Below are 12,081 nucleotides of genomic sequence, written 5' to 3' on the forward strand. Positions count from 1 at the left end.
ATGTCTGCAGGAAGTGTGATTACAAATTCAATTGGATCGCATGGATTGGTGGAGGAGTGATTAAAGGCAGTGAGGAATTGACAGGAGCCGGGAGTGTGATAGGTGCAGTCTCAGGATTGCAGGATACTGCAGATACAGTCAGGTAGTTGGGTTACCTCCAGGAAAGCTAGGAGGGGTAGGTAGGTACTGCAGGAGTCTTCTGTGGCTATCTCCATCTCAGACAAGTGTACTGTTTTGGAAAATGTAGGTGGTAATAGACTTTCAGGGGAATGTAGCACTGACAGCCAAGTTACTGGGACTGAGACTGGCTTCTAACATAATGTGAGGTATATCCAGTTCCACACGATCGATGGTGATAGGGGACTCTCTAGTCAGGGGCACAGTCTGCCATTTCTGCACCTGACAGTGAGGCATCAGAATGGGGTGGTGCTGCCCTGGTGCCAGTGGCAAGGATGTCTCACAGAGGGAGCAGAATATTCTCAAAGGGAAAATAACCAGTGGGAGGACATTGTACATTGGTACCAATGGCATAGGAAGGGAAAGCATGGGGTCCTGACGAGCAGGGAGATTTGCTAGTGCCACTCGGGAGACGTTAAACCAGTGAGGGAGTCGGGGTAATCCTAAAGAGATAGTGAGAAAAGAGGTGAGTCTGAGGCTGGTACTGTTCACCAGTCAGACTGTCAAGGCAGGCAAGAGCAAGCTACAGAATGAGGTGGGACGGACCAGTTACACTGCATTTATTTCAGTGCAAGAGACCTGACAGGTCAGGCAGGTGGGCTCAGGGTATGGTTTTGAACATGGTACTGGGATATTACAGCAATTACAGAGGCAGCACTCAGGGATGGATAGGACTAGCAGCTTAATGTTCCAGGTATAGATGCTATAGCAAGGATAGAAAGGGGGCAACAGAGCAGGGGGAGAGGTGTTTTTGATTAGGGATAACATTATGGCTGGGCTTCGGGAGGATATTCCTGGGAATACCTCCAGGCAAGTTACTTGTGTAGTACTGAGAAATAAGAAAGGGATGACCATCTTACTGGGATTGTATTATAGACTCTCTCCAATAGTCAGCGGGGAATTGAGACACAATTTTACCAGGAGACCTCAGTTATCTGTAAGAATAATATGGATGCAATGATAAGGGTTTTAACTTTACCAACATGGCCTCGGAGTGCTGTAGTGTTAAGGGCTTGGATGGAAAGGTATTTGTTCAGTGTGTACGAGAACATTTCAGATTGAGTTTGTAGGATGTACCTACTAGAGAAGGAACAAAACCTGACCTGTTTCCTTTATTCATTCACAGGATGAGGCTGTCACTGGCTCGGCCAGCATTTATTGCTGCGTTTACCCAGTGGGCAGTTAAGAATCAACCACGTTGCTATAGGTCTGGAGTCCCATGCAGACCAGACCAGGTAAGGATGGCATTTTCCTTCCCTAAAGGTCATGAGTGAACCACATGGGTTTTTTCAACAATTGACAATGGATTCCTTGTCGTCACTAGATTATTTTTTCCAGATATTTATTGAATTCACGTTCCAAAATCTGCCGTGATGGGATTCAAACCCAGGTCCCCAGAACGTTATCTGGGTCTCTGGATTAATTGTCTAGTGATAATTTCACTCCATCATCACTGCCTCTTAGGAAATGAGGCAGGGTGAGTGACTGAGGTATCAGTGGGGCAGCACATCAGCACCAAAGATCCCACAGTATTGTGGCTCAGTGGTTAGCGCTGCTTCCTCAGCAACAGAGACCTGGGTTTGATACCAGCCTCAGGCAACTGTCTGTGTTGGAGTTGGCACATTCTCCCCAGTGTTTGTGAGGGTTTCCTTCGGATATTCAAATTTACTCCTACAGTCCAAAGATGTGTAGGTTAGTTGGATGAACCATGTTAAATTTCCCATAGTGTCCAGATGCAGTATATGAGGTTTTGGGATGTGCAGGCAAATCTCTGCCTGATGTGAAAAGATCGTTTTGAGGTCCTGGACAGAGCTCAGTGACGTGTGGCTGAACGTTTTACATTTCCCGTGGCGGTAAGGGAAGGTCAAAGGTGTGGAGCATGTGTTGGTGGGAGGGTGTGGACCTAACAAGGGAGGTGCAGAGGGAATGGTCTCTGTGGAACGCAGATAGCGGTGGGGAGGGAAATATGTCTATGGTGGGGTCTGACTTTAGGTAGCAGAAATAAGAGGTTAATGCGCTGTATCTGGAGATTAGTGGGGTGGAAGATGAAGCCCGCAGGGCTGTATTCTTTATTGTGGCTGGAGGGGTGGGGTAAAGGTGGAGGTGCGGGAAGTGGAGGGTATGTGTTGGAGGGCATTGTTGATCAAGTCGGAGGAAAGTTACGGTCCTTGAAGTAGGCCTTTCTGGGATGTCCTGGAATAGAATCCAAAGAGATTAAACAAATATATCACAGACAAAAGATTAACTGGACCAGAGAATAGGACCGCTTAAAGGTCAACAAGGCTGTCTATGGAATCACAGAGGGTGTGAAATATATGCAAATATTTCACGTCATTTTTACTGGAGAAGTATATGGAAGCTCGAGAGTTTGGAGAAATAAACAGTGATAACTTGAAAAGTGTCCATGTTACAGAGGAGGTGGGACTGGATGTCTTATATCGCATCAAGGTGGATAAAGCCGTGGAACCTGATCAGGTGTATCCTGGAACTTTCCGGAAATCTAGGGAAGTGATTGTTGGGCCTCTCCTGTGATATTTGTATCCTTGATAGTGACAGGTGAGGTGGGTGCCATTATTTTAAAAAGGTGGTAAGGAGAGGCCATGGAACAAGAGAACAGTGAGCCTGAAGTCAGGCAGGCAAGTTGTTCGAATGGACAGGATATCCATCTATTTGGAAAGGTAAGGAATGATCAGGGAGAGTCACTGTGGCTTTGTACATGCACAATTGGGTCTCACTAACTTGAGTGAGTGTTTTGAAGTGACAAAGAAAATTGATTAAGCCAGGCGGTGAATGTTGTTTATATGGACATTCAACAAGGTTCCACAAAGCAGACTGGTTAGCAGGGTTAGATCACATGGAATGCAGGGAGAGCAAGCCATTACAAAACTACCTTGAATGTAGGAGACAGAGGATGATGATGGAGGGTTGCTTTGCGGACTGGAGGCCTGTGAGCAGCAGTGTGCTGCAGGGATGGATATTGGGCCCTTAATAAATGACTTGGATGTGAATATATGAGATATGGTCAGTAGGTTTACAGAAGACACCAAAATTGGAGGTGTAGTGGACAGTGAAGAAGGTTAGTTCAGAATACAACAGGATCTTGATCAGATGGGCCATTGGAGCAAGGAATTGCAGACTGAGTTCAAATTAGATAAATGTGAGCTGTTATATTTTGGAAAGGCAAATCAGGGCAGGACTTATGCACTTAATGGTAAAGTCCTGGGGAACATTGCTGAACAATGGGACCTTGGAGTGCAGGTTCATAGTTCCCTGAAAGTAGAGTCACAGGTAGGCAGGGGAGTGAATGCAGCATTTGGTACGCTCCCCGTTATTGGTCAATGCATTGAATGCAGCTGTTGTGATGTCATATTGTAGCTGGACAGGGCACTGATGAAGGCCCTTCTGGAATTCTGTTTTCAGTTCCAATCTCCCTGTTCTTGGAATAATGTTGAGAAACTTGAAAGGGTTCAGAAAACATTTGCAAGGACTTTCCTGGGGTTGGACGATTTGAGCTATTGGGAAAGGCTGAATAGGCTGGGACTATTTTCCCTGGAGATTTGGAGGCTGAGAGGTGATCTTATAAAGTCATGAAGGGCATGGATAAGGTGAGCAGTCAGGGACTTTTTCCCAAGTTCGGTGGCTCCAGAACGAGAGGGTACAGGCTTAAGGTGAGAGGGAAAAGATTTAAAGGGGATTTAAGGGGTATCGTGTTTAAGTTGAGGGCATTGCAAGTATGGAATGAGCTGCCAGAGGAAGGGGTGGAGGCTAGTACAATTGCAGCATTTAAAAGGCGTCTGACTGGGTACTTGAAGAGGGAGGTTTTAGAGGGATAAGGGTGAACCGCTGGCAAATGGGACTCCATTAACGCTCTCCGTTAATGGTCAATGCATTGAATACAGAAGCTGGGACGTCATATTGTGGCTGGACAGGACGTTGATTAAGCCACTTCTGGAATTCTGTTTTCAGTTTGAATTTCCCTGTTCTGGAAGGATGTTGTGAAATTTGAAAAGGTTTGGACAAGATTTACAAAAACGTTACCAGGATTGGAGGATTTGGGCTACAGGGAGGGGCTGAATAGGCTGGGGCTATTTTCTCTGGAGAGTCAAAGACTGAGAGGTGACTTCATTGAGATTTATAAAATCACGAGGCGCGTGGATAAGGTGAGCAGCTGGCATCCTTTTTCCTCAGGTTAGGTGGGTCCAAAACTAGAGCACATGGGTTTAAGTTGAGAGGGCAAAGATTTAAAAGGGATCGAACTGGCAACATTTTCAAGCTGAGTGTGGTGTGTGTATGGGAGGGGCTACCAGATGAAGTAGTGGAGGCTGATAAAATCACAACATTTAAAGGCTTCCAATTGGGTACATGAATAGGAAGGGTTTTGATGGATACAGGCCAATAGATGGTAAATGGGAATTCATTAGTTTAGGATTCCTTGTTGGCACGGACGAATTGGACGGAGGTCTGTTTCTTTGATCTTAATAAATTAAGATGCATTCCTCTCTTTTGTGCAGAGCTAGCTGAAGCACAGATAATTATCCTTGGAGCTGAGAAGGTGAAGCAGTGATTTTGACCTGGTGCCGATTTTGTTCCAAGGTCTTGAATTTGCAAAGAGAGAGAGGAATTGTTAACCCTGTCACAATTTTTAGTAACTACTTTCAAGTAATTGGCAAATAATACAAGGTGAAAATGTGAACACTATTTTACTCAGTAAGTTCTGAGCATCTGGAACAGTCTGAACGACACAGATTCAGCAGGTATTTGAAACAGACTTGGAATTTTACTTTTTAAGGAAAGATTTGGGGGTAGTTGGGACAGATTTGCACCATCTACAGAGGGAGAGAGGACAGCTCCAATGGGCTGAATAGCCCCCAGCCCCTGTGCTCTGTGATACTGCCCCATTCACTGTGAATGATGAAGCTCATCCCAGGCAGAGAGAGGGAGGAGCTCACCTCTCAATCGGCGCCGGCTTGATTAACGGCAGCTCCAGACCAATAGGAGGAGAGTCTGTGTGGTCCTGCAGCCAATGGGAGTGAATGAGGGGTGTGGCCAGCAAGACGACACCTGTCCATGAGCTGTGCAGGTGCAGTGTCACTGGGTGGGGGTGGGAGAGACAGCAGGGACTGGGACAGAGGCTGTTGGACCTGAATTACAAACTCCGGTAAATTAAAACCAAAAGAACTGCAGATGCTGTAAATCAGAAACAACAACCAGGAGGGTCTGGAGAAGCTCAGCAGGTCTGGCAGCATCTGTGACGAGAAATCAGAGTTAACGTTTCAGATCCGGTGTCCCTTCCACAGAACAGATGTTACTGAGAAAAAAAAGTCCGTTTATGTGCAGAAGATAGTGTGGGGGGATGGGGGCAAGATAAAAGGAGTAAAGGTGGGGATAGAGTGAGAAGAGCGGTTGGATAAAGGAGTGGATAACGATCTGACTGGGGGAGGGTGACTAGCTGTTAATGGAGACTATTAGTGGCTAACCATAGGTAGTGTGTAATGACAGGCTGTGACATGAGGTGGCTACGACATGAGGTTGTTAACCTGTGGTTAGCCACTAACTGTCTCCATTGTAAGCTGTTGCCCACCTATATCACTGCACGATTGGAGCTGCTGAGGACACAAACCTTTGGAATATCCTCCCTAACCCCCTCTGTCCGCCTTAAAGATGTATCTAAAAATCGTTCTCTTTAATCAACGTTTCCATCATCCGTGAAGCATTTTAGGAGATTTGTCAATGTGAAAGGCTCCATACAATGCAGGTAGTTGTTGTTATTGTCTGACATCAGGAGAAACAGGGATGAGCCCTCTCTCTCTCTTATACCTGATGAACAGCAGCAAAAGCAGGAAGCACTGAGCATGCTCCAGCCCACAATGGGCCTCGGATTATTGATGTCAGCGCAGGACCAATAAGAGTGGGGGGACGGGGCTGGAGGACCAGGATGTGCCAGTTGGTCCTTCAACCAATCGGAGTGAATGAGGGGCGGGACAATACTCAACCACGTGATAAACTTCACTGACAGCACAGTGTTGTTGTGGCCAAGGCATTGGAGATGTGTGAAGGTGCAGGGCAGGGGAAAGGAAAGACATAGACCAGAAAGAGAAGGAAATTTTCATGGTATGGCATGAGAGGTTTTACAGAACTTAGTGCACATTGTGAATCACAAATTTGAAAATCCCAAATTCTGCCCCATTTTCCCTCCTTATAATGCATTTTGCACTCCCTGAAATAGCAACTGTGTTTCTCCCTCCACAGATCCCAGTGATCAGTGCCAAAGCCCCATTGCCTGTGGAGAGGGTGATGTTTGATTTCCCTGTCCAGCTGCAATTCGTGTGGTGAAGGTGCTCCCACAATGTGGTTGGGTAAGTGCTGTTATAGATTATTCACTCAGCAATATTGAAGAGTTGACAATGTATGTGCAAATCAGCAACAGTTTGTTTTTTTTAATCATGTTTATAATTTCACAGAAATACTATTGAAAAATTCTGGCATAAGGCCACAGATTGAGATACTAGGTCAAGTGATCAAAAGCATTGCCAAATGAGCAGGTTTTCGAGAACACCTTAAAAGAGGAAAGCAGGTCTGAGAGGGTTCAGGTGGGAATTCCAGACAGTGTTGCCTTGGCAACAGTAGAACAGCCAGACAGGTGAAGCAATGAATAAACACAAATGAGTTGTCAAGGTCTTGCAGGGTGTGTGGTGCAGGGAGACAGGGATGTTCACAGGGTGAGAATTTTAAATTGTTGCCTGTAAATAGGAGCCTTTCGATGGATCAACTAGTTTTGGTACAAGTGAGCACTTGGGCAGGAGGGTTTAAGATACTCTTGAGATTACATGTAAGTTGAATGTGGGAGGCTGGCCAAGAGTGTTTGGATAATTAAGTCTGGAGATAAATACTCGTCCATCCCTGCATTCAGTAAATGAGCTGAGACTAGGGTGGAGTTGGGTGATGTCACCAATGAAGAAAGTGTGTTTTTGGAGTTGGGCTCTTCCTCCACATCACCCCCACCTCCCTCCCCTCACCAAATCACAGGTATTGTTCCTTGTTCTGTCTGTCTGTCTTTTCTGGTTATGTCCTTCTCTCCCATTCTGCTACGAAGTAATATTTTGACCTCACCGTTGTTGGAAAAACCTACTCCATCCCCACTCTCCCATTCCTTTCTAAATTCCTTGTATGTGGTGTCCCTCAAGGATCGATTCTTGGTCCCTCCTGTTTCTCACCCACATACTGTCAGGAGGTGACATCGTCCAAAAGCACCGTCTGAGGGTTCACATGTACACTGACAATGCCTAGCTCTCCCTCCCCATCATCCCTCTCCATTACTCAGTTATCAAACTGCTCATCACACTCCCACTACGCGATTGGCTGCAATTTCCTGCAACGGAACATTGAAATGGTTAAACCCATTGCCTTCAGTTGCTATTACAAATTCCTTTCCCTTACTGCTGAGCCCCTCCCTCTCCCTGGGAACTGTCTGAGGCAGAACTACACTCTTCACAATATTGCTCTCATATCTGTAACCCCAAGGTGACCTTCTGATCAGGTATCTACACAATCACAAACACCAGGAATTCCAATCTCTAAAACGTTGCTTCCCCCCCCCCTTCACCCCAGCTCCATTGCTACTGAAACCCCTGACCCGTGTTGATGTTGCCTTAAACTTGACGAATCTAAAACAGAACCCTTGATTCCGTGACTATCCGAGTATCTGATTCCAGATCCCTCATGATGGGAAACATCCTCTCAGTATTTACCCTGTCAAACTCCTTAAGAATCCTGCATGTTACAATGAGATCACCTCTCATTCTTCCCAAATCCAGTGAGTAGAGTCCCAACATTTTCAGCCTTTTCTTAAAAGATAATCCCTACAAGCCAGGGATCATCCCAGTTAATCTTTTCTGAAATGCCTCGGATGAAATTATGTATTCCCTTAAATAAAGGGACCAAAACTTCTGTCATTACTCCAGATGTGGTCTCACTCGCACTTTGTAAAGTTACTCTCAGGTATATACTCCAAACACTTACACTGAAAACTCCTTGTAATAAGAAACAACGTTCCATTCCCGATCCTGATTCCCTGTTGTAACTGTGTTTCCTACGCAATTACCCCTGGTCCCTTTGTGGTGCAGCTTTCGACAGTTTCCACCATTTACATAGCACTCTGTTCTTTTATTATCTCCTCCAAAATGAGCAACTTCACAATTTCCCAAATTATGCTCCATTTGCTAACTTGTTGCCCACTTCTCCAATGAATCCCTCTCTGTAAACTGTTTATAATCCTTTTGGAACTTTACCGTTCTGCCTTTTCTCAGAGATTTCCCCGCTCATTCTTCTAAACATTTCCTGGAAGCACTGGGCAGTGGGAAGCAGTTGTTACCTTTTCAGAGAGACTCTTTGGAATGACTGGGAGGAGCTTGCTGCTCATGGGTCAGAATGGAGACAACTTGCCCATCGAGCTGCATGAGCCTTTCACCCCCCCCCCTGTCTAATTGATGAGGCACAGCAGCAGCACGGAAGGAAAGAAAAGGAAGCACACATCCTGCTCTCCACATCGCACTGACTCTTGAAACATTGTGTCCCATGTGTCAAAGATCTGCCCTGTTCAGTCACATGAAGACCCAGTGTGGAAACTCACAGAAACCCATACAGATTTCCCCCTGAACTAACTGCTGACCCCCACAAGGGGTAATGTGTCCAGTCATCCTGGGCCAGGAGGAGGGGGTGGTGAGAGTTTCTTAAATGAACTGACAGTGACAGTTTTATAAACGTGTATTACAGGTGGACATTCAGATGGTAATCTCAGTAATTGTAACGCCAAACTGTGACAAAATTACTCAATTCATCAGGAGCTGGATATTCACATTGTGTGTGAGTATTGTATTCCAGCTCATTCCCATTTGCTGCATAAATGTCCTCTTTTGAATCACCCCACACTCTCAGTAGATCTCCCCCAAGTCTTCAATATGTGTCCTGTAATCCTTTTCTGATGAACTCATGAGTGTAAGGTGGATTATTCTAAATCTGTAAACCCCTCTGTCACAGGGCACCCGCAATTTCCTCTGCTACAAGGAGAACAATCTGTTTCCCCAAACCCCTGATTCCCCAATGTCTGTTTGCTCCCTATAAGGCACACATCAGGATTGTGTTGGAACATTCTCCACTTGCCTGCATCAGTGCAGACACCAACAATATTAAAGTGAACATCCTCCAGGACAAAGCACTGTGCCTGAGTGGTGTCCCATCCACCACCTTCAGCGTTCCCTCTCCCCATCCCCAGGGTACAGTGGCATCACTGTGTAAAAGGTAGTCAGCATTGTCTGACCAGACCATAGGGCTGCTGTCTCATTAGGGAGAAATGTCTGGTGGTGGGTTTAACCTGAAGGTTACCACAGCCCAGGCAAGGGGAGAGGTTGAGAACAAGTGTCCATCTATTGTAGATGGATATTCTTGATATGTATTAACAACACCCATGTCTCTGCAACTAAAATCCCCCATTCCTTGTACCATCCTGGTAAATCTCCTGTGCCCCCTCTCAGGGACCCTGCCATCCTTCCCAATGTGTGGGTGATCTCTGGTTTGCACAGACCCAGCTGCTCTGTGTTCCTGTGGGTGATGTCATCATCGAGCAACAGTTGCATTGAACCTCACTGTCTGTAAGGGTGGGAGACACAGAAATCCCGGTAGCATTTGAGATGTATTTAGTGTGCACTTGCAATGCCATGATAGATGAGACTTTTCCACAATTATTGGAAAATAGATGAGGACAGTTAGGTGGTAGTTTTCTTTGTCACAGACCCGATGTACTACCAGAGCCTTTTTCTGTTCTGTAGACCGCTAAGATGTTTATTATAGGAATATGACAGGCTCCATTGGACTTCAGGTCAGAAAGGGTGATACTAGAGTAGATGACAGATGATTGGCCGATGTTTTGGGAGGAAAAGGAGATTGAGAGGTTTAAGGAAGAATTCAGAAGCTCAGCACAGAATCGGAAAGGGCCGTCATCAAGTGAGAAATAAACATTGGGAATCCTGAAGGCTGGAAATAAAAAAGGCACATATAGCAGAGCTTTGAGAGACTGGAGGGGATTAGAGATAGGGAGAGTAATGAAGCTGGAGGAGATGAAAGTTGGAGAGGATTCTGAGGATTGAGGATGTTACAGAGATAGAGATATTTCTGATAGACTTTTTTGAGTTTTGAGGCTGGAGAGGAATTATCGAGATAAGGAAGAGTTGTAAGACTGGATGAGGTGGCATTGACGGAGAGTTCCGAGCATAGAGGAATTTACAGAGATAACGAGCGATAGAGCCAGAACGTTATACAGCACTGACACACACCCTGTGTTCCAACCAGTCCGTGTCAACCATAAATTCGAACTGAACTAATCGCATCTACCTCCACTTAGTCCAAATCCATCCAAGCATTCCCTATCGATATACAGGTCCAAATGCTTTTTCCTCTTAGAATCCCATTCCCCTACCGTTTTACTCTACATTTACCCCTTACTAATTCACTAAACCCAATCATCCCTGAACACTATGGGCAATTGAGGACTGCCAGTTCACCTACCCTGTACATCTGTGGCTTGTGGGAAGAAACGGGAGCACCTGGAGGAACTCACGCTGACACGGGGAAGCATATCCAAACTCCGCATGGACAGCCACCCAATGCAGGAATTGAACCTGTGTCCCTGGCAGCAGTGCTAACCATTGAGCCACTGTGCCACCCTTAAATTGTAATTGTATTCACAGCTACCACGTCCTCTGCTAGTTTATTCCACATGTGAATCACTCTCTGTACAAAAACAAAAAGTAAAATCCGGAACGTCTTTTTAGGGTCTTCCTTTTCTCACCCACTCTTGAATCGCGCCCCCTCCTGGAAAGGGCACCTGCTGTTCACATTACCTATACTCTTCAGGATTTTATAAACCTCCAATAAGGTCACCCCTCAGCCTCCTACACCCCAGTGAAAGAAGTCCCAGCCTACCTAGCCTCTCCTTATAACCGAAAGCATCCATTCCCATCAACATCCTGGTAAATCTCTTCTGAACCCGCTCCGACTTAATAACATCTGTCCTATAACAGCACAACCTGAACTGAGCACAGTATTCCAGAAGAGGCCTCACCAACATCCTGTACAACCTCAATGTAATGTCCCAACTCCTATACTCAAAGGTGTGAGCAATGAAGGCAAGTGTGCTGTACATCTTCTGAACAACCCTGTCTACATGTGACATAAACTGCAAAGATCTGAACCCCGAGGTCTCTTTGTTCTATATCACTATGCAAGGCCCGACTTTTAATCAGTGTAAGTCCTGCCCTTTTATCAAGATGAAATATTTGGCATTTATTCCAATCCAGAACATCCTTCTAGTATAAAGGCAATAGAAGTATACTTAAGAGGAAAATCAGTAAGGCAAAAAGGGGACAGGACACAGTTTTGGCGAATAGGGTAAGGACAATCCAAAGGGTTTTTATAAATACATTAAGAGCAAATGGGTTACTAGAGACAGAATAGGGCTCCTCAAGGATCAGCAAGGCAGCCTGTGTGTGGATCTGCAGGCGATGGGGTGGGGAGGGGATACTAAACAAGTATTTTGCATCAGCATTTACTGTGGAGAAGGATATGGAAGATATAGAATGTTGGAAATCGATGGTGACACCTTGAAAAATGTCCATATTACAGCGAAGGTGGTACTGGATGTCTTGGAACGCAGAAAGGTGGATAAATGCCCAGGATTTCATCAGGTGTGTCCTAAAATTCTGTAGGAAGCTAGGGAAGTGATTGCTGGGCCCCTTGCTGAGATTTTTGTATCAGCGATAGTCACAGCTGAGGTGCCAGAAGACTGGGGGTTGGTTAATATGATGATACTGTTTAATGAAGGCGGTTTGGACAAGCCCGGGAACTACAGAC

The 12,081-nt window shown here is 45.6% G+C and overlaps 1 long non-coding RNA gene across 3 annotated transcripts in view; it reads left to right on the plus strand.

Moving 5' to 3' along the window:
* Positions 1-1,307: 1,307 nt before the first annotated feature.
* LOC132811098 (uncharacterized) overlaps positions 1,308-12,081 on the plus strand; it is a 67,927-nt gene continuing 57,153 nt past the window's right edge. For all 3 annotated transcript variants that reach the window (XR_009643175.1, XR_009643174.1, XR_009643176.1), the window contains exons 1-2: positions 1,308-1,412; positions 6,427-6,533. This is a non-coding gene — a long non-coding RNA (uncharacterized LOC132811098). The remainder of the gene's footprint in view (positions 1,413-6,426; positions 6,534-12,081) is intronic.

This window comes from Hemiscyllium ocellatum, unplaced genomic scaffold (genome assembly GCF_020745735.1).
Source record: "Hemiscyllium ocellatum isolate sHemOce1 unplaced genomic scaffold, sHemOce1.pat.X.cur. scaffold_2083_pat_ctg1, whole genome shotgun sequence".
Classification (NCBI taxonomy): domain Eukaryota; kingdom Metazoa; phylum Chordata; class Chondrichthyes; order Orectolobiformes; family Hemiscylliidae; genus Hemiscyllium; species Hemiscyllium ocellatum.